The sequence below is a fragment of the Ailuropoda melanoleuca genome, chromosome 7 (genome assembly GCF_002007445.2).
Source record: "Ailuropoda melanoleuca isolate Jingjing chromosome 7, ASM200744v2, whole genome shotgun sequence".
Lineage (NCBI taxonomy): Eukaryota > Metazoa > Chordata > Mammalia > Carnivora > Ursidae > Ailuropoda > Ailuropoda melanoleuca.
In genome coordinates this window covers 89,368,373-89,390,126 of record NC_048224.1, presented here as the reverse complement: position 1 = coordinate 89,390,126, position 21,754 = coordinate 89,368,373, and the positions used below count along the sequence as shown (strand labels likewise).

Below are 21,754 nucleotides of genomic sequence, written 5' to 3'. Positions count from 1 at the left end.
GTTTTCGAGCACAAGATGCTACCTTCCAGGAGTCCACATAATGATAAACTGATGTCAGTAACACCAGAGAGCTTGATCCTATATTCTAACATTTCCTTCTCTATGCAAAAATAAAACATCTGGTTCATGTTGGGCTACATTCCTTATTCAATCCCTAGCCAATACTTGTTTCAAAAAAAAAAAAAAAAGTGTACTATTTTTGCCCAGGCATATTCAAGGGCTTTAAAATAAGTCTATTAAAGGAATCCAAATTATAATTTTCTCCCTCCACAGACTTAAATTTGTCATACATGTAAAGATTAAAATTAAAATTTCAGAAAATTACACAGAGTTCTAATTTCATTATAGTAAGTCCTTTAAAACTAGTGATGTTTTTGTAAGCATCCCAAGGGGCAATATAATATAATGGAGGAAAAAAAAAAAAGCCTTTGAAGCCAAACAGACCTAGCTGTGATTTCTCATCCTGTCCTTTATCAGTGTCCTTGAACAAGAATTCTGAATCTTCCGGGCTTAAGTTTTCTTATTTTCAAAAGAGCAGTAATAATACTTATCAAGTATGACTATTATGAGGATTACAGGTAAAGCATCGTGTCAAACCCCTCAGCCAGTGAGAACCACGAACGGAAGAATATTAAAGCCTTACCCTCACCTGCAAAATCCTCTACCTGGTGTGTGTCCTAGACACACAGGCTGCACAGTGTGGACTCAGTGGTAACGAATGGGCTTCTGGGTTTATACTCAAATAACCTTCCGGACCTAGAGCCCACCCTGAAGAAATAAAGGAGAAAGGAACCCAACATTTACCACATCCCTGAGTGGCAGAGCTTATGTTAGATACTTCCTCATGGCATTGCAGTGTATTCACCATAACCATCCTAGAAAATAGTTCAGAAAGAACCGGAACCCAAGACACTGCCCTGCAGTCACTCTTACCACATCACAATGAAAGATTTCAAAAGAATCACAACTCATTTCACTGCAAGTACACGTTCATCTACTAAAATGTCACCTATTACATATCATTCTATACTTGAATATAATGGATGTCAAGGGAAAAAAACACAGTACGTTTAGAACTGAAGTCCACATCATTTAACCACATGGGCTAACCGAACTAAGAAATTAAATCATTCACGCAGCTACATTTGTTAAGGAACTACTATACAGGCTTGGCAGCAAGAACACAAAAATGAATACAGTAAGGTCCTCTGAAGGTGTCAAAGGAAAACACTGCGTATATACAAAGCCTCAGTTTATATAAAGCTGCTCATCTATAATGTAGACTGATGAGTCTGATTCAATATAGCTGTAATCAAAATTAAATGAGAAGTACAATATTGGCCAGCACAGTACTCAGAATAGAGAAGCCATTCAGTTTTTCTTAAAACTGGAAAAACCCATCAATATACATTAAATAAATGGAAGCATATCCATATACAATGATTAAGGGTCAAGCTGTTTATTTTTTCTGTAGAGATGTTAGAATAAGAGTATATATGTGCATGTTTTTCTTGTACTTGCACAGAGAAATACAGAAAAGATATCCCTGAAACTAATAACATGGCAATTAATGTAAACGGAAACAGGGGTGAAACTAAGATTTCTCAATGTGCATTTTATATTGTTTTGGTTTCTGAACCACACAGATGCATTATTTCTACAAAAAAAATAACTAAGTTACTTTTTTAAGTCAAGTTTTAGAAAATACTTGAGACAGAAAAATTTCTATAATATAATGCTTTGTGAAAATGGTCACAAAATAGTACATATAGAATATTTTCTTAAATGATGCATATAAATACAGTCATTTTTAAAAACACTGGGTACATTTATAAGATATGACTCACACAAAGTATATTCTCTGACCAAAATTAAATTAAATTGGAAATTAATAATAAAAAGATCTTTGGAAAATCTCCAAATATTTAGAAACCAAATGGCACCACATGGGTCAAAGAAGAAATCAAAAAGGAAATTGCCAAGCACACTGAACTAAATGTAAGTGAAAACACAATGTATCAAAATTTATGGCATGCCACTAAAGCAATACTTAGGGGAAATTTTATAGCACTAAATGTCTATATGGAGAAAAAGGAAGGATTTCAAATTAATGACCTCAGCTTCTGCCTTAAGATACTGGAAAAGGAAGAGCAAGCGAAACCCAAAGAAATGAAATTTATACTGATCAGAGCTTAAATCAAAGAAAGGGAAAACAAAATAATTTTTAAAAATTAATGAAACCAAAAGCTCATTCTTTGAGAAAATCAATACAGTTGACAAATCAGGAAAGACTGATGAGGAAAGAGTGAAGACACAAATTACCAAAGTCAGGAATATGAGATAGGGGTTGACATGAAGTACAGATACTTCAGATATTAAAAGGAGAATTAGCGAATATTGTGAAAATTTTTATGCCAATACATTCCATAACTTGGATAAAATGGACAAATTCCTTGAAAGACAAATTCCTTTAAAAAGTCAGCTGTTCTTGGGGCACCTGGTGGCTCACTCGGTTAAGCATCCAACTCCTGGTTTCAACTCAGGTCATGATCTTGCAGTCATAGGATCCAGCCCCGTGTCAAGCTCCACACTGAGCGTGGACCCTGCTTGAGATTCTCTCTCCCCCCTCCACCCACCCACATAAGTTTCCTTTCTTTCTCTCTCTCTCTCAAAAGTTAGCTGTTCCTTAGCTAATACAAGAAAAGGTAACATTAATAACTATATCTAACAAAGAAACTGAATTAATTAAAAACCTTCCCATGAAGAGAAGAAAACTCCAGGCCAAGATACCTTCAAGGTGAAATCTACCAAACATTTAAGGAAAAATGCCAGTTTTATACAAATTCATTCAGCAAACTGGAAAGTGGGAAATACTTCCCAATTTATTCTATGAGACCAGCACTGCCTGAATACTAAAGCCTTGACAAAGACATCAAAAGGAAAGTGCTATGGACTGAATGCGTTCCTCTAAAATTCACATGTTGAAACCCTAACTCCCAATATGATAGTATTAGGAGGTGGGGCCTTTGGGAGGTGATTAGGAGCCCTCATGAATGGGATTAGAACCCTTACAAGAAAAGACACAGGCACTTGCTCTGTCTCTCCACTCTTTTTGCCATGTGTGGATACAAGAAGTCAGTGGTTCACAATCCAGGAGAGAGGGCCTTGCCAGAACCCGACCATAACCTGATCATAATGATGCCCTTATCCCAGACTTCCAGGCCCTAGAACTGTGAGAAATATATTTCAGGTTTTTTATAAGCCACCCAAATGATGATGCTTTGTTATAGCACCTGGACCTAGGACCAAAAGAAAGCTGAAGGTCAATGTTCTTCATAAATATAGACACAAAAATTCCAAACAGAATTCTCTCAAACTGAAGCCAGTTATATGTTAACAAGCTAAAGAAGAAAAAAAACCACATCATCATGTAAAAGAACACAGAAAAAACACTTGAAAAAATAAAATACTGCTTCCTGATTAAAATCTCTAAGCAATCCACAAAGGGGAGAAAACTTCCTCAACTTGATAAACAACGTATATGAAAAACCTATACCTACCATACTCCAGGGTAAAATGCAGTATACTTTCCCCCAAGATCAGGAATAAAACAATATTCTCTCCTCTCACCACTTCTATTCAACATTTACTGGAGGTACTAGCAAAAACAGTGAGGCCAAAAACAAACAAAAAGCACCACCCCATTAAAAAGAAGCAGCATTACCTTTATGTATATATAACATGATTGTTTATACAGAAACTGTGATGAAATCCACAAAAGAAGCTCTAGAATTAATAAGTGAGTTTAGCAAGGTGCCAAGATACAAGAACAATATACAAAAATCAGTTGTACTTCTATGTTGAAATTAAAAAACAATACCATTTATAATAACATCAGAAAATATGAAATATTTGAATGATGACTGACAAAATGAAAGCAAGACCTGTACACTAAAAACAACAGAAGGGATGCCTGGGTAGCTCAGTCGTTTAAGCACCCAACTCTTGATTTTGGCTCAGGTCATGATCTCAGGGTCCTGGGACGGAGCCCTGAGTCTGGCACTGTGCCGTGAGTGGAGCCTGCTTAAGATTCTCTCTTTCCCTCTTCTGCCTCTCCCCCTACCCTGCCCCTCTTTCTCAAAGACAAAAAAAACAGCAACAAAACACTGCTGAGAGAAATTAAAGATCTAAATGAATGAAGAGATACACCTTGTTTATGGGTTAGAAAACTCAATGTTATTAAGATATTGAATCTATAGATTCAATGCAATCCCAATCAAAATCCCAGCAGGTTTTGTGTGTGTGTGTGTGTGTGTGTGTGTGTGTGTGTGTGTGTGTGTGTGTGGAAACTGACAAGCTGATTCTAAAATCATATAGATGCAAAGGACCCAGAATAGTCAAAACATCTTTGTAAAAGAACAAAGACGGAAGACTAACTTTGCCTGATTTCAAGATTTATTATAATACCGTAGTAATCAAGATAGTGAGACTTTGGTGTCAAGACAGACAGAGATCAATGGAACAGTCTAGAAACAAACTCACAGTATGTATGGACAACTGATTTCTGACAAAGGTACAGAAGAAATTCAGTAGAGAAAGGATAGTCTTTTCAGCAAAGGGTGCTGAAACAATTAGATATTCATCTGCAAAACATAAACTTTGACCCATACCCTATACAAAATGACCCTTGACTCACACCATATATAAAAACTTAACACGGATAATAAACCTAAATATAAACTATGTATACAATTGTGAAGACATCTAGGAAAAAACAAGAAAAAATCTTTGTGACCTTTGGTTAGACAAAGATTTCTTAGGTAGGACACCAAAACCACAATCCATAAAAGTAAAAATTGATAAACTGGATTTCACTAAAATTTTAAATGCCTGTTCTTCAAAAGACACAATTAAAAAAATTAAAAGACAAGTCACAGACTGAAAGAAAATATTTGCAAATCTTATATCTGGTAAATTTCTTATATCCAGAATGTATGAAGAAATCTCAAATCTGGGGCACCTGGGTGGCTCAGTCAATTAAGCATCTGCCTTCAGCTCCGGTCATGATCCCATGGGATCCAGCCCCAGGTTGGGCTCCCTGCTCAATGGGGAGCCTGCTTCTCCCTCTCCCCCTGCAGCTTGTGCTTGCTTGCTCTCTCTCTCGCTCTGCCAAATAAATAAATAAAATCTAAAAAAAAAAAAAAAAATCTAAAAACTCAAAAAGAACACAAACACCCTAATAAAAAAGTGGGCAAAAGATGTGAATAGACACTTCATCAAAGATACACAGATGGCAAATAAGCACATAAACAAATGTTCAACATCACTAGTCACTAGGAAATGCAAATCAAAATCACTATGACATACCACTACATACCCATTAGAATGGCTGAAATTAAAAAGACTGACCATACCAAGAGCTAGCAAGAATGCAGAGGAACTGGAACTCTTACACATTGCTGGTAGAAATGGAAAGTGACACAACTACTTTGGAAAACAGAACAGCAGTTTCCTGAAAAGTTAAATATCTACTATGTGATACAGCCATTCCACTTCCAGGTGTTTACACGAGAAAAAAGAAAGTATTATGTCCATATAAAGAATTATACTGAATGTTCAGAGCAGCTTTATTTCAAGAGCCTCAAAATAGTAACAATGATGTCCATCAACAGATGAATGAACTGTAATTACTTAGCACTGAAAAGTAATGAACTATTGAGACATGCAACATGAAAGAATCTCAAAATAATTATGCTAAGTGATAGAAATCAGATAAAAATAGAGTATATATTATATGATTCCATTTATGTAAAATTCTAGAAAATCCAAATATATCTAAAAAACAGATCAGTGATTCCCAGAAAATGAAGGAACCAGGGGACATTATAAAGGGATACAAGTACACTTTTGGGGGTAAGGAATTTATTTGATCAATATTTTGATTGATGACGTTTCATGGTTACATACATATGTCAAAGCATATGAAACTGAAAAAAAAAAACAACTTATGAAATTGTACATTGAAATATGTGAAATTTACTATATGTAAATTATACTTAGTAACATTATTTTTTAAAGATTAGAATAACACATTAAAATGTTAACAGTGTTTATAATTAGACTTCTAAACGATTTCAGTTTAATGGTTTTGTTTTTCAGTATTTCAGTATCCCAGGTTTCTTATATGCATCACGTTTTATTTTTGTAATAGGAACACGAAGTTATAGTTCTTTTGAAAAACCACATTGCAAAGTAATAATAGCCATAATGGAAGTAAAGAATAACTGTGATACACAGGGAAAGTAGTAATATGACAGGTAACATATATTAGAATATTTTGACCGATTGATCACAATTTAACACCCAAAATTCAATTTGCAACTCAGCTTCTTGTAAAGTTCTCATCATCCATTACATATCGTTACATTGTGATAAATCACAGAAGATATCTTTGTTGGTCTTAAGGTAGCTCGTCAAACTCATAACAAGACTACACCAACCAAAAACATAAAATGAAACCAAAGGAATGACCTTTAGTTATGAACACATCTCAGAAGAACCAAGAATTTTTAGGTCCTGTCAAATGAGTCCAAGTTCTTTAAACATAAAGCACAGACTTTTTATTTTTATGACTCAGATCACAGAAAAAGCAGTTATAATGGATGTGTTCTTCAGTAAGTTTCATCTTAAACATGAGGGTTTTATTAGCTATTTTTAAAGTTATAATCCAATGCATGCTTACTGTAACAAAGAAACAAAATCCAAAAATGTAAAAAGAAAAACGATCTCTCTTGACCCCTTCCATTCGCAGCCTCACTCCTAACCCAATGCCCTCGGAAAAACTCAAAGTTAAAAACCTGGAGTGTAGCCTTCCATACTTTTTTTCTGTATACAGAAAGACATATAACATAATCGCAAAAGGTGTTTAAATTGTTAAAAAAAAAAAAAAGTATCAGACTTTATATACTACCCTGAAGTCTGCAACTTTTTTTTTTCAGTCTGCAATTTTTGCTGAACAATATGGCATGGACACCCTCAAGGTCCACAGATATAAATCTAACATTCTTTTTTAGCAGCTGCAGAAGTCCATAACATGGGTAAACAATAATTTTATTCAACCATTCCTCTACTGATACACTCATTGCTTCTAGTTTTTGTCACTATCAGTAACAACAAAATGTTGGAATACATATTGTGTACAAATATTCTTCATATACTGATTTTTTCCTTAATGAATGTAACTTGACAAAGAAATTGCTACATCAAAAGGTTTATTTTTTTATTTTAATAACTACTACCATATTACTTTCCAAAGAAGATGTATCAACTCATACTCCTACCAGCAATGTATGGTAACAACTTTTCCCTGCAATCTTATAGGTACTGGACATTATAATACTTTTCGGTTTTTTAGATTTATTTATTTATTTGAGAGACAGGGAGAGAGAGCATGCGCACATGCACCTGTGAGCAGGGGGAGGGGCAGAGGGAGAGAAACTTCAAGCAGACTCCCCACTGAGTGTGGAGTCCATCATGAGGCTTGATCCCACAACCCGTAAGATCATGACCTGAGCCAAAACCAAGAGTCCCACACTCAACCGACTGAGCCATCCAGGTGCCCCTAAATTCCTTTTTAATTTTGGCCCAGATGATGCATGAAAAGTGCTATCTTATAGTATAATTTGTATCTCTCTAACTATTAAGCAGGTTCAGAACATACCCATTTGGATTCCCTCTCCTGTGGCATGCCTATTTAAATCCTTTGCCTATTTTCTACTGGATGATATGGTGTTTCTCAGCAATTTGTGAGATATAGTTGTATATTAAGGGTATTAATCCTCTATCATATGTATTAGATATCCATTAAAATATGACTCTTAAATTAGGGGTTTACTACTTGAATTCATTTTCACATTCAAACAATGTCATCAATACTGGTTAAATTACCACATAGAACCAAATTAGACTATATATACATTACATAATTCAAAAATTGTATATCTACAATGAAAGTTGCAGAAAGCAGCAACGGAAAATAAAAAGCAACAAAATACATCAAGAAATGTTGAGATATCTTTAGGGTGCCTGGGAGAAAGAGGACTAAAGAAAATTTAGCACTGAATAAAGATTGCTAGGGACTCTGGAGGAGACTTCAAGGCCATCTTACAGGGCTTTAAAAGTTGATGGGACTCTTCCCTTTGAGGGTTCTATTCTAGCTAAAGAAATCTTAAATGAAGTCCTTTTCTCCAAGTAAATTCTCATGTAATGAATAGCAATTAGTGCCCTACTGAAAATAAGGCAAAAAAAATTTTTTTAAGATTTTATTTATTTATTTGACAGAGAGACAGCCAACGAGAGGGAACACAAGCAGGGGGAGTGGGAGAGTAAAAAGCAGGCTTTCCGCTGAGCAGGGAGCCTGATGCGGGATGCGGGGCTCAATGCCGGGCTCAATGTGGGGCTCAAGCGGAACTCGATCCCAGGACCCTGGGATCAGGCCCTGAGCCAAAGGCAGATGCTTAACAAGTGAGCCACCAAGACGCCCCAGAAAATAAGGCAAATCTTAAAGGATTGGAGGCTTTTCTCCTCAGACTGCTGTTGGAGCTCTGACTCTATTCTTTAAGTGAATCTTAGTTAACACCTTCCTAGAGGCCTTCTGTGTAAGCTTTGCCACTCGCTCATTAAAACTGACAAGTAGCTGCAATGATTGTTCGACATTATCCACAGACACAAAGATGACAGTTTTTCCATGTTATTCTGTCATTTACATGTTGATGAATTTCTCAAACCCCTTGAAATTATTAACATACACCCCCCTTCCCCAAAAAATCTTTCACATGGTTGCCTATATGCCAAAAATCACTTTTAAAGCACAATGTTGTAATTCTTACAGAAAACCTTTGTGGGCCCTAATTGCTTGGATATGAGCTCCGTGTGTCCAGGAAACCTTAAATGACCTCAATATAATTGGTCCACGGACTGCAATAAGAAGATTATGTAAGGAAGCAAAAATATAACTCTAACTCTGAAGTCGACTTTAAAGTCATCTATTGAAAACCAGCTACCCTGGAGATCACCTCATAAGTCAAATGCTGGAAGAAATACCAGCTTGATACAATATAGTATAACTTCAAGAACAAAAACATGAAGGAACCCCTTTTCAACAGCTGACAATTTCATCTAAGCCTTGAGATGCGGTTTTCATACAAAAAGGCAAAAATCTTCAATTACCCACTTCAACACTTGCAGGGGAGAGACTAGGGACTAAAATGATAAGTGGGAGTTATAATGGTTAAGGCAGGGGGTACAGACAAGACCTAGATAATAAAAAGCCTGAAGAACAGTCCAACTCCTCTGTCTGTTATGTGCCCGGCACTGGGCTAAATGCTGTGTCCAACACTGTTCAAATGAGAAGCTGACAACTGACTATAAGATTATCTCATATAGTCAATGAATTAAGAAATTTTACTTTCATGAGGTAATACTGCTTTCACGTGGTTTTAAATTGAATTTTAGACTTCCACTTGAGAATACTCCCAGCCTATAGCATCTCTGTCGGCTAACATGATTTCTACCACTTCCATTAAAAAGATGTTAACTATGAATATGAGGGCTCATGTCTCAACACTGTGATTTTTATTTCTTCACTACTAAAAGACAACAGTTGATTTTCAGTGCTCTAAATAAATTTAGAAAAGACACAAATAGGGGCGCCTGGGTGGCAGAGCGGTTAAGCGTCTGCCTTCGGCTCAGGGCGTGATCCCGGCGTTATGGGATCGAGCCCCACGTCAGGCTCCTCTGCTATGAGCCTGCTTCTTCCTCTCCCACTCCCCCTGCTTGTGTTCCCTCTCTCGCTGGCTGTCTCTATCTCTGTCTTATAAATAAAAATAAAAAATCTTTAAAAAAAAAAAAAAAGACACAAATAAAATAGCACTGCCATGCCTCAACTATTTCAATATTTTTCAATATATTCATTATTTTCCACACTCTTAAATTCCAGAAGAGTTATCTAACATACCAGTCTTCTTTTCATTCCCAGATTTACTCTACAGAAAAGTAGCCAGAAATACCGTGACAGACTTTTAAAAAAAATTAAACTGAAGTCAGTAAATCTGGGCTTTGCTACTAATTAATTAGTCTTCTGACCTCTTTCTTATGGTCCTACCTTCCTGGTTATGAAATGAGTTTCAGAGAGGATAATAATTGCTAAAGTTCCTTTCCTTAGCAAAAGTCTGTCATTTTATGTTTCATTTAAAAATGTTAAATATGCAAAAAGCAAAGAGCTAAATTGGAGCACAAATATGGGTAGGAAAGTAACGGTATCAAACTTCAACAAAACACCATTTTCAAAATATTTTAAAATATTTTAAAATGTAACTCCAAAAGAGGGAGGAAAAAAAGCTATCAAAGTTCTCTCATAACCGAAACCCATAATCTCCAATCAGTCATCTAATAACAACAGTGAAGCCAAACAACTATGACTCCCATCTTGGAAACCGTCCGTGGGAGAGGGAGAAGTAGTTCAACGAATACAATATTTGGGTTTTGTTTTTTGTTTTTTTGTTTGTTTTTAAGATTTTATTCATTTATTTGACAAAGAGAGACAGCCAGCGAGAGAGGGAACACAAGCAGGGGGAGTGGGAGAGGAAGAAGCAGGCTCCCAGCGGAGGAGCCTGATGTGGGACTCGATCCCAGAACGCTGGGATCACACCCTGAGCTGAAGGCAGATGATTAATGACTGCGCCACCCAGGCACCCCAAGAATACAATATTTGAACCTAATATAGTAAGTAGATGTCCAAAAACATGTTTTATTAATAAATAAATATATCTACCCCAATCAATATGCAGCAACCGTACAAGGCTTATGTGGATATGTGAGATTTTGTTGACTTATTAGCTCAGCCACTCTTCCTATTTCAAGTTAAGCAAACTCCCAATAGTCTCTCCCTTAGGAACGGGTATTGCTCATACAAAAGACTAGTGGAGACAATGTTAATAATTTACCACTGGGTAGAACATGCTACCACCATTTTGATATACAAACAATAATATGTCTAAGGATACTTATTTTATGAGTATGGTGGGAATAATGATGAATGCATAGCAAGCACAGAAAATGCCAACTGAAGTCTATACACCATCCAACTATTTTCAATATAAACTCTTCTCTGATAAATTTCAAAGGGTAAGTTACTAACACCTAAACACAAAATAAGTGAAAAATTTTGATTGCGTAACAGATGTATGAAAACAGCAATAGAAAGTCAAAGCACGTTAAACCAGAAAATGTTGAGGGTTTTTCTTTGTTTCTTTTCTGGGGTTTTTTGGTGACAACATATTTGAGTTTTGCTATATTTAAAAACAGATACCATTTACACATGGAACTTGATCTAAGCCAACTACTGCTATATTGCCCCCCAGTCATTTGCAGAATATGAAAATACATTCATTCAATTTATGTTTTTAAGTCTTAAATCTGGTATCATTACTAGGATCCCTTGAATCCTTAAAGCTGGTATAGTCTTATTATACATTCTCTCACTTAATAAGATCCCCATCCCCCAAATGATTAAGCATCTGTGGCTACGATAAAATATTTTAGCAGACCCACAATAAGAGGGAGACGATGCCATCTTAGCTGTTAAAAGAAGGGAAGGGTAGTGCTATCCCCTGCAGACAGCAGTCAGGCAATGACTATGCTTCATGTCTACGTGAGGCTTGAAAGGCCAACATTCTTCCCACACTATAAACAGAAGTTTTATCTTTGAAAGAAAACTAAAGCTTTTTTGAAGAACATACCATCACCATGTGTGATCCTGGGAACAACCTAACAAAGGGCAAATTCAAAATCAAATCTAGAGAAGACATATTCCAGATTCATTTTTTACTTTATTTTTTAGAGAGAGAGAAAGTGGGGGAGAGGGAGAGGAAGAATCCCAAGCAGGTTCCACACCCAACAAGGAGCCCGATGTGGGGCTCAATCTCATGACCCTGAGATCGTGACCTAAGCCGAAATCAAAAGTCAGATGCTTAACTGACCAGACCACCCAGGCACCCCTCCAGATTCACTCTTTAAGTAAAACTGAATGAAGACGAAAATGTTTTTAGCATATCTCTTAAGCAGAATCATAGTAGCCCTTGGTATTAACCATATTCAACAGTGTCACAAGCATGGGATAATGGGACATAAGAAGGAACAAAATCAGGAGACTGAGGAAATGCTTGTGTTAGGTACTCATATTTATTGAGGACTATGTGCCAGGCATTATCCTATACATTTCACAGAGGCTATCTGATTGAATCCTTACAATATATCCATAAGGTTGAAATGATTGTTCCCACACTGGCAAGGAAATTCAGAGAAGTTAAATGACTAAAGAAATTCATACATCTAAGAAGAAGGAGGAGGAGGGGGAGGAGGAGAAGGAGAAGAGGAAGAAGAAAAATAGAAAAAGAAATTCATATCTAGGAAATAGTACAGACAAAATTATACACATATCCTCCCCCTCCCAAATAGATGTTTCCATACAGAACCCAAACTATGTAAGTTTTCCTACTGTCTATCAAGAGTGGATAGTCCTCATTTCTGAAGTTCATTATAAAAGTTAGCTACATTCATAATAAGAAAAAAGATCCAGAAATGAGGGGGAAAAGTGAGTGTTTTCAATTATCAGGCAAGGTGTTATACATCTATTTTAAGTTTACTCTAAGTAAATATAACAACTTGTTTAAGATTTAAGTCCCTAGTCTCACCCCCAGAAAGGATTACTTATCAATTACAATAATATGATTAGGCATAACCATTAAATAATGAACGCTAAAAATAAATGTTCCTGACTCCCACTTCCAGTTAGGATGAAGAGAATTGAAGAGAATTTTACTTTCAACCTAACAACCAGAACAAGGCAGTTGATCTGTAAAAATCACAGTTTCTTAAAACCTACCATACAGCTAAGAATACAAAGAAACCTGAATGAACTAAATTCTAGAGAGCAATGAGCATTTTCAAGGAGAAGAGACCCACGGCTAACTTACATCCCTGGCAGAATGGTAGGAGGAGAAAGAATCTGCCATAGGTGTATCAGGAGAAGCAAGTTGAACTTTCAGCAAACTTAACAACAGTCACACACAAGCTGACATGATGAACTAATCTACTGAAAAGTCTCAGTCACAGAGAGAATCTAACTCTTTCCCACTGGCCTTCATTGAGTAAATAGGGGTACACCCTAAAAACCAGACACAGGACAAGAACTGAGAGGTATTCTTCTGGAAGCATACTGGACCATTTGTTAATACAAGGCAACAACCACGGAAGGCTGGGGGTGGGACAGAAGAAGCAACAGAAATCCCCTCAAGGCACTTCACGTCTTTATACCGTATAAGGCATTAGTTCTCATGGATGGTGTTAGGGCAGAAGAGCTGAGATAAATTCCTCTGTGGCACTCTTGGCCTTCATTGATACGGCCTCTGGAGCCTGGAGGCAGGGCAACAGCATAAAGAGAGATCTGGGCTGGAGAAAGCAGAATACAGGACTAAATGGCAAAACTCCCCAGCAATTCTAAGATGCAACCATAAAGCAAAGAGACTAGCCATGGTTTGTAGAGCTTGAAATTCAGCTATAAAGCATAAAGAAAGCTCTGGAATCTCACCAGAATTCACATGCCGAACATTACTAAAGAGAAAGTCCTGATCTCTTTCTCAATATCTTTGAAGGTAAAGATAAGTGGAATCTAACTAATCTACAACAAAGCCCAGTCCCAGCTCAGGCACATACTAATTTGACTCAGCATTCCTCCTCCGGTGGCCCCCCAACCACAAACATGGGACTTAGCAGATGAAGAGACATGCCCTTTCCTGGGGTAAATATCATTTACTTGAGTCTCTACTGTTCTTTTATACACAGTGTCTGGCACACAGTAAAATATTATGAGACAAACAGAGAAGCAAGAAAATGTGATCCATGTTCAAAAATCAATAAAAGCCATTCTAAAAATGGCCTGGATGTTGGAATTATTAGGCCATGAAAAACATGTTAAAATATCTAGTGCAAAAGGAGGACAACATGAATGTATTGGAGCATGAGAGACATAAAATATAAAGAAAACTGAATGGACGTAGAAATGAAAAATGTATTAACAGAAATGAATGAATCATCTGATGGGATGAACATAAGACTGTACAAAGCAGAAAAGAAAACCAATTAACTTAATTATGGCCAAGAATTTTCCAAAATTGATTAAAGGTATTAACACAGAGACTCAAGGAACTTAGGGAAACACAGAAAAGTTAAATTCAAAGAACACACCTAGGTACATCAAAGCCAAACTTTTAGTTAAAAAAAGAAAAGCTAAAAAGAAAAATTTTAATGTAGATAGAGAAAAAAGACAACAACTATGAGTACGAAAAAATGACAGCTGACTTTTTATTAGAAAAAATAGAAACCAGAAAACAATAAAATGATGTCTTTAAAGTACTAAAAAACAAAACAAAACAAAAAAACTGGCATTCCATATCCAGTGGGTTGGGGGGGATCCTTTGAAAAGCAAAATAAAAACACATGTTAAGATAGACAAACAGATGAGGGGCACCTGGCTGGTTCTGTCAGGAGAACATGCAACTCTTGACCTCCAGGTTGTGAGTTTGAGCCCCACACTGGGTGTGGAGCTTACTTTAAAAAAAAAAGAAAAAAAAAGAGGGGTGCCTGGGTGGCTTGTGTTGGTTAAGCAACCAACTCTTGATTTCAGCTCAGATTGTGATCTCAGGGTCATGAGATCAAGCCCCATGCCCAGCTCTATGCTCAGCGGGGAGTCTGCTTGAGATTCTCTCTCTCTTTTCCTCTGCCCCTTCCCTTGCTCATGCTTACTCTCTCTCTTCTTCTCTCTCAAAATAAATGAGTAAAATCTTAAAAAAAAAAGACAACAGATGAGAGAATTCGTATCATAAGCCTACTAAAAAGAAGTGCTAAAAGAAACTTCTAACTGAAGGGAAATGCTTTCAGACGGATGCCTGAATCTGCAGGAAGAAATGAAAAACAGCACAAAACATTAAAATATGGGTAAATATTAAAAACTTTAAAAATAATCTCCATTTTATATACATATATTTAATTTAAAATTCCATTGACTTCTTAAAAAACAATATTGTGGTATTTTAGCATTCATGGAATTAAAATACATGATAGCAAGACTACCAAGGTTATGAGAGGTAAATGAAAGTATAGTGTTGAAAAGTTATCACATTGCTCCTAAACAGATCAATTATTTGAAAGTAGACTATGATAAACTGGAGATGTATATTATAATCCCTAGAGCATCACTGTTCAATAGAGTATCCACTAGTCACACGTTGCTATTTAAATTTGAGTTTAAATTAACTAAGATTAAATAAAATCTAAAATTATTTTCCTTGTTGACTGCACTGGTCACACTTTGAATGGTTAATAACCAAATGTGGCTAGTGCCTGCTATATTGGACAGTACAAATATAGAACATATCCATCACTTCAGAAACTTCTATCAGACCGAACTACACTAGAAAAAGAGGCATAAGTAGACAGCCAATGGAAGAGACAAAATGGAATATATTATCTCTGAAAAGAAGATAATAAAAGATGTATATAAAAATATAAAGAGAACAAAGACCAAAGAAAACATCAAGATGGCTGACATAAACACATCTACATCAATAATTATATTAAATATAAACGGGCTGAACATTTCAATTCAAAGAAAGAGCTTGTCATAATGGATATATAAGCTGTTCATAAGACACACTTGAAATATAAAGGCACAGACTAGCTGAAAGTAAAATGAAAAAGAGCATACCATACAAACACTTAGCACAAGAAAGATGGTGTGGTTTACATTACTATCAGACAAAATAAACTTTAAGAAAAGAAACTGTTACCAGACAATGACAGCATTACATAATAATAAAATGGACCATTCATAAAGAAGACATAACAATTATAAATGTGTACATACGTATTAGAGAGGTTCGATATACACAAAATAAAAATTAGTAGAATAAAGGGCAACAAATCTACACTCTACAATGATAATAGAAGGCTTTAACACCACTTTATCAGCAGTTGATTAAAAAGGTAGATAAAATTAAAAAGAACATAAAGGACTTGTACGATATTGTCAACATTGACCTAATTAATATTTACAGACTACAACACCCAATATCAGCAGAATACTAATTCTTTTCAAAGTTTACATGAAACACTCACCAAGAAAGCCCTTATGCTAATTGTTAAGTCTCAATAATCTCGATTTCAAAGAACTGAAACTCTACAGGCTATGTTCTCTGACCATAACAGAAATCAATAACTATAATATAACTGTAAGATAAAGAAACTGTAAGATAAAGAAAAAACAAATACTGAAAATAAGCAAACATACCTCTAAAAAACCCTTGGGCAAAGAAAAAGATTTGTAATTTTTAGAAATATCTTGAATGGAATAATAATGAAAATTTAAGATATCATTGTGAGGCAGAGCTAAAGCACAGTTTAGATGGAAATTTACAGCTTTGGACAACTACAGCAGGAAAAAAGGTGCAAAAACAATAATCTGAACCTCTACCTTAAATAGTTAGACAAAGAATAGGACCCAAAGTAAATAAAAGTAAGGAAGTTATGGTAAAGAGTGGAAATCAGTGAAATAACAAATGGACAAACAATAGAGAAAAATCAACAATGAAAAACTATTTTTTTAAAGTTAATATCATTGATAAACCCCTAGTACAGCTAATTAAAAAGAGAAAAAAAAACACCCCACATTTCCAATATTAGGAATAAAAGAGGGAATAACAATATAGACTCTATAGATACTTAAAGCAGAATAAAGGCTACATTATGAAAAAAATGTCAATAAATTTTAAAACTGAGATGAAATGGACCTATCCCTTTGAAATAAAACAGAACTATAAAGTTCTTAGAAAAAAATACAATCTTCACAACCTTGAGGTAGGCAAAGATTTCTTAGACATAACAAGCGCTAACCATAATGAAAGATAAACTGTATGTAATCAAAACTTTTGTCAACTAAAAGATACTACTGAGAAAATAATTAGGCAAGGCAGAGACTGAAAAAACAGTATTCATAATACATAAATATGAGAAAAGACTCGCATCATGAGTGTATGAAGAACTTTTACAAGTCAACAATAAAAAGGCAAAATCTGCTTTTTTAAATAAGCAAAATATTTTAACAGACACATCACAAAAGATATACAAATAACCAATAAGCATAAGAAAATATCTTGAACATCATTACTCATCAAGGACATGTAAATTAAAACCGCCATGAGAGGACATGAACTATTGGAGTGAACTACTGGAAGAGCATGGTAAGGACCTCTGAAAATCCACTCCTCCATTAAAGCAATGGCAACACTTGCAAAAATTGTCAAAATTAATTTTTTCAGAACTCTAGAAATTAACAAGAGACTTTCAACAGTCTGACAAGCATTTATCCAAGAAAAATGGGTGAACCTTCGTATGAACTGTAAGTTTTGTGGTCTTTTAACTTGTCCTGTTCCCATCTCTCTCCCCAGCTGTGTGGTAATCTTGACTACCAACCGCCTGCAATGCTGGTGAAAACCAGCAGCCTGGCCACCACGGAAGGGGACAGTACAGGGTTGCAGCTTCCTAATCATCCCAGCCCTAGAAAACTATCCCTACTTGACTTCTCTAACAGCTCCCTGAAAAGCTCCTTTTTTAGAATTTGACTTCATTTGACCCACTCAGAGCTCCCAGTGTGCAAACATCCCAGGGTGTTTGTCAAATTAAAAAAAAAAAAAAAAATCAACAACAACTGTTTTAACATCACAGCTGCCCGAGACACCAAAACCAGTTGGAGTTAACAAAAGGATGACCAAAAAACAAACAAATAACTTATAAGGAAAAACTGGGAATAAGATGTCCAAAGGAAGGCTTGAAAAACTACAGTGTATGTCTAGGAATCTAGAAGGCCATGCACATGTCTGGGAAACTTCTGAGAAGGGCCTAACAGCTCACCTCTGGCTGACACTGAAGCTTTGCACAAGCAGTGAGATATACTTCTAAGCTGCCTCTGGAGCTTCATTGGAAATCATGTCCAACAGGCATACACAGGTCCTGGGCAAAAACTAGAACAGATTTGTTTGAGGCATTTAAGAAATCTCTGTCCCATCACTGGCAGGCCAGTAAGCTAAATGAGCAGAAACTTCAGTGGCTGCACATGACAAAGAGTACAGATTGCAGAAAAACAGTTTACATATGGCATTAAACAAACAACGGAAGCCAAACCAAACCCTAGGCAAGGAGCAGAAGTTGATGCCCAGAGCTGTCACATTAAACTACTTAATAGGTCTACTTAAAAAAAAAAAAAAAAAAAAAAGGAAAAAAACACAAAGAAACAGAAAAGTGAAGTGTAGCATACACCAAAGAAAAAAAGCAGTCAATAAAACTATCTTTGAGGAAGCCAGATACTGAACTTAGTAGAAAATACCTTAAACTAGCTTTTATAAATATGTTCAAAGAACCCAACAAACCATGTCTAAAAACCTAAAGTATGACAACAATACCGCACTAGAACATATCAATAAAGAAATAGAAATTATAAAAAAGATTCAAGTAGAAATTCTAAAGTCGAAAACTACAATAAGTGAAATGAAAAATATCACCAAAGGGCCTCAACAACAGACGGTGAGCAGGCAGAATAATCAGCAAGCTTGAATAGGTTAATTGAGATTATCCAGTCGAAGAAACAGAAAGGAAAAAAGAATGAAGAAAAATTAACAGGCCCTCAGAAACCTATCGTACACCATCTAGTATATTAACACACATATAATGGGAATCCCAGAAAGACAGAGAGGAGGGAAGAAATAATAATGAAGAATGATTACAAAAGAATGCCCCCAAATTAATGGAAAACATTAGAATGCATATCCAAGAAGCTCAAAAAACTCCAAATAAGCCAAACTCAAAGAGACCACACTTAGACACATCACAAACTACCAAACGACAAAGATAAACGGACTATCTTGAAAGCAAAGACAAGTGGCTCATCATTAGAAGGGATTCTTGATAAAATTAATAACGGATTTCTCATCAGAAACTATGGAGGCCAGAGGCAGTAAGATGACATATTCAAAACGCTACGGAAAAAACCTATCAGCCAAGAATTCGTCAAACAACAAAGGTACAATTAAGAAATTTCCAGATAACCAAAACTGAGAGAATTCATCACCAGTAGATCTGCCCTACAAGAAATACTAAGTCTGTCCTTCAAGCTGAAATGAATGCACACTAGACAGTAACTCAAATATACACAAAGACACAAAGAATACTAGCAAAGGTCACTATATATGTAAATATAAAGACAGTATAAACATATTTTCATTTGTAACTCTTTCCCTCTCCTGATTTAAAAGACAACTTCATATAGTGATAATTATAAAATTGTGGTGACAGATTTTAATGTACAAAGATACATTTTGTACATCAATAACAGCAAAAAGGAAGTAGAAAGGAAGAAAGCTATATTAAAGTTTTTGTACACAATTAAAATTGAGTTATTATTAATAGGAATGAGTTGTTTCAAGCTAAATTGTTAATTATAGCCCCTAGAGTGACCACTGAGAAAATAACTAAAAAATACATAGTAAAAGAAAAGTGAGACAGAGTGGAGAGGACAGAGAGCAGAGCCATTTGGGAGTAGAGTCACTGGAAACTTATATTAGATGAAAGGGAGATATTTTCCCTTAAGGAACATTTTCCCTCAAGGAGCACATAGTCTAGTGGAAGAATCTAAAGAGTGAACAAAAAATTATCTATTTTATGTCCAATAACTGGAAATAGGGAAGGGGAGTAACAGGAGATGAGGCTGAGACTAGATCATGAAAGGGAAGGCGTGACCTTGGTTCCAAAGGTATGAGGAGTCATTTAAGGAATTTTGAGAAAAGAAGACATGATTCTGAGCAAACAAGTGACTGTGAGTCATTAGGGGGATGCAAATCACCATGAGATACCACTTCATACTGATGAAGATGGCTATAATAAAGACAGGCAGTAGTAAGTGTCAGTGAAGATGTGGAGAAACTGGCAGCCTCAGACACTGAGCAGGGAATGTAAAACAGGGCAACCTCTGTGGAGAACAGTTTGATAATTCTCCAAAAGGTTGAACATAGAGTTACCATCTAACCTAGCAATTCCACTCCTAGGTACACACCCAAGAAAATCGAAAACATATGTCTGTCCAAAAACTTATATGAATGTCCATGACAGTATCATTTGTAACAACGAATGGTTTGTAGAAACGAACCAAATGTCCATCAGCTGATGAATGGATAAGCAAAAAGTGGCAGAGCCATATCATGGAATATTGCTTAGTCCTAAGAGGAATCCAGTACTGATACATGCTACAACATGGATAAACCTTGGAAACATATGATAGGTGAAAAAAGTCAGATGCAAAGGCCATGTATTACATGATCTCATTTATATGAAGTATTCAAAGTAGGCAAATCTACAGAAACAGAAAATATATTAATGATTGCCAAAGGCTGGGGGGGGGTACAGTTGTCGGAGGACAAAACAAGGAGTGACTGTTAATGGGTACGAGGTTTCCTCGGGTGTGATGAAAATGTTCTAAAGTTAGATGGGGCATGGTTGCACAACTCCGTGAATATATTAAAAACCACTCAGTTATACACTTTAAAAAGGTAGATTTTTTAAAAAGGTAAATTTTATGGTATATCAATTATATCTCAATAAAGACGCTTTTAAACAAAAGCCATGACAAGTTACTATTTCACACCTAGTAGAATGAGTAAAATGGAAAAGACTAGAAATTCCAATGTTGGCAAGGATATAGAACATCACTGTTGGTCAAAGGGTAAAAAAGCACAACCACCTTGGAGAATTGTTTGGCAGTGTCTTTTAAAGTTAAACAGCCATCCATCCTATGACACATCAATTCAACTCCTAGCTATTTATTCAAGAGAAGTGAAAAGTTATGACTACAAGATTTGTACAGGAATGTTCAAAGCACCTTATTCATAACAGTCTAAAAACCCTCCAAATGTCTATCAACAGAACAGGTAAACAAATTGTGGTATATTATACAATGGAATACTACTCAGCAATTAAAAACAAACTGATAAGTACGGAACATAGATGAATTTCAAAATCATTATCTTGATAGAAAGAAGCCAAATACAGGGGCGCCTGGGTGGCGCAGTCGTTAAGCATCTGCCTTCGGCTCAGGGCGTGATCCTGGCGTTATGGGATCGAGCCCCACATCAGGCTCCTCCGCTGGGAGCCTGCTTCTTCCTCTCCCACTCCCCCTGCCTGTGTTCCCTCTCGCTGGCTGTCTCTCTCTGTCAAATAAATAAATAAAATCTTAAAAAAAAAAAAAAAGGAAAGAAGCCAAATACAGACCCAGAAAAACTATATTATATGATCCTATTTATAGAATTCTAAAAAACAGGCAAAGCTAATCCATCGTGGTAGAAGAAAAGAACGCTGGCTTCCAGGGCAGAACAGAGGGGAAGAAGCACAGAAGAATATTCAGAGGTGATGAAAGTAATCTTGGTTGGTTATACAAGTTTATAAAACTGTCAAAACTAATCAAAATGAATACTTAAGATCTGTACATTTTATTACATGTAAATTTTATCCAAATTTTAAAAAGGAAAGAATGGTACATGAAAAAATAAATGTTTTACTGAAATATTCAAGGGTGAAGTGACAGGATGTCTGGGAT

General features: G+C 35.8%; 1 protein-coding gene across 5 annotated transcripts in view; it reads right to left on the bottom strand.

Moving 5' to 3' along the window:
• The window catches only part of VWA8 (von Willebrand factor A domain containing 8), a 344,886-nt gene that overhangs the window by 310,312 nt on the left and 12,820 nt on the right, over positions 1 to 21,754 (bottom strand). The window lies entirely within an intron of this gene.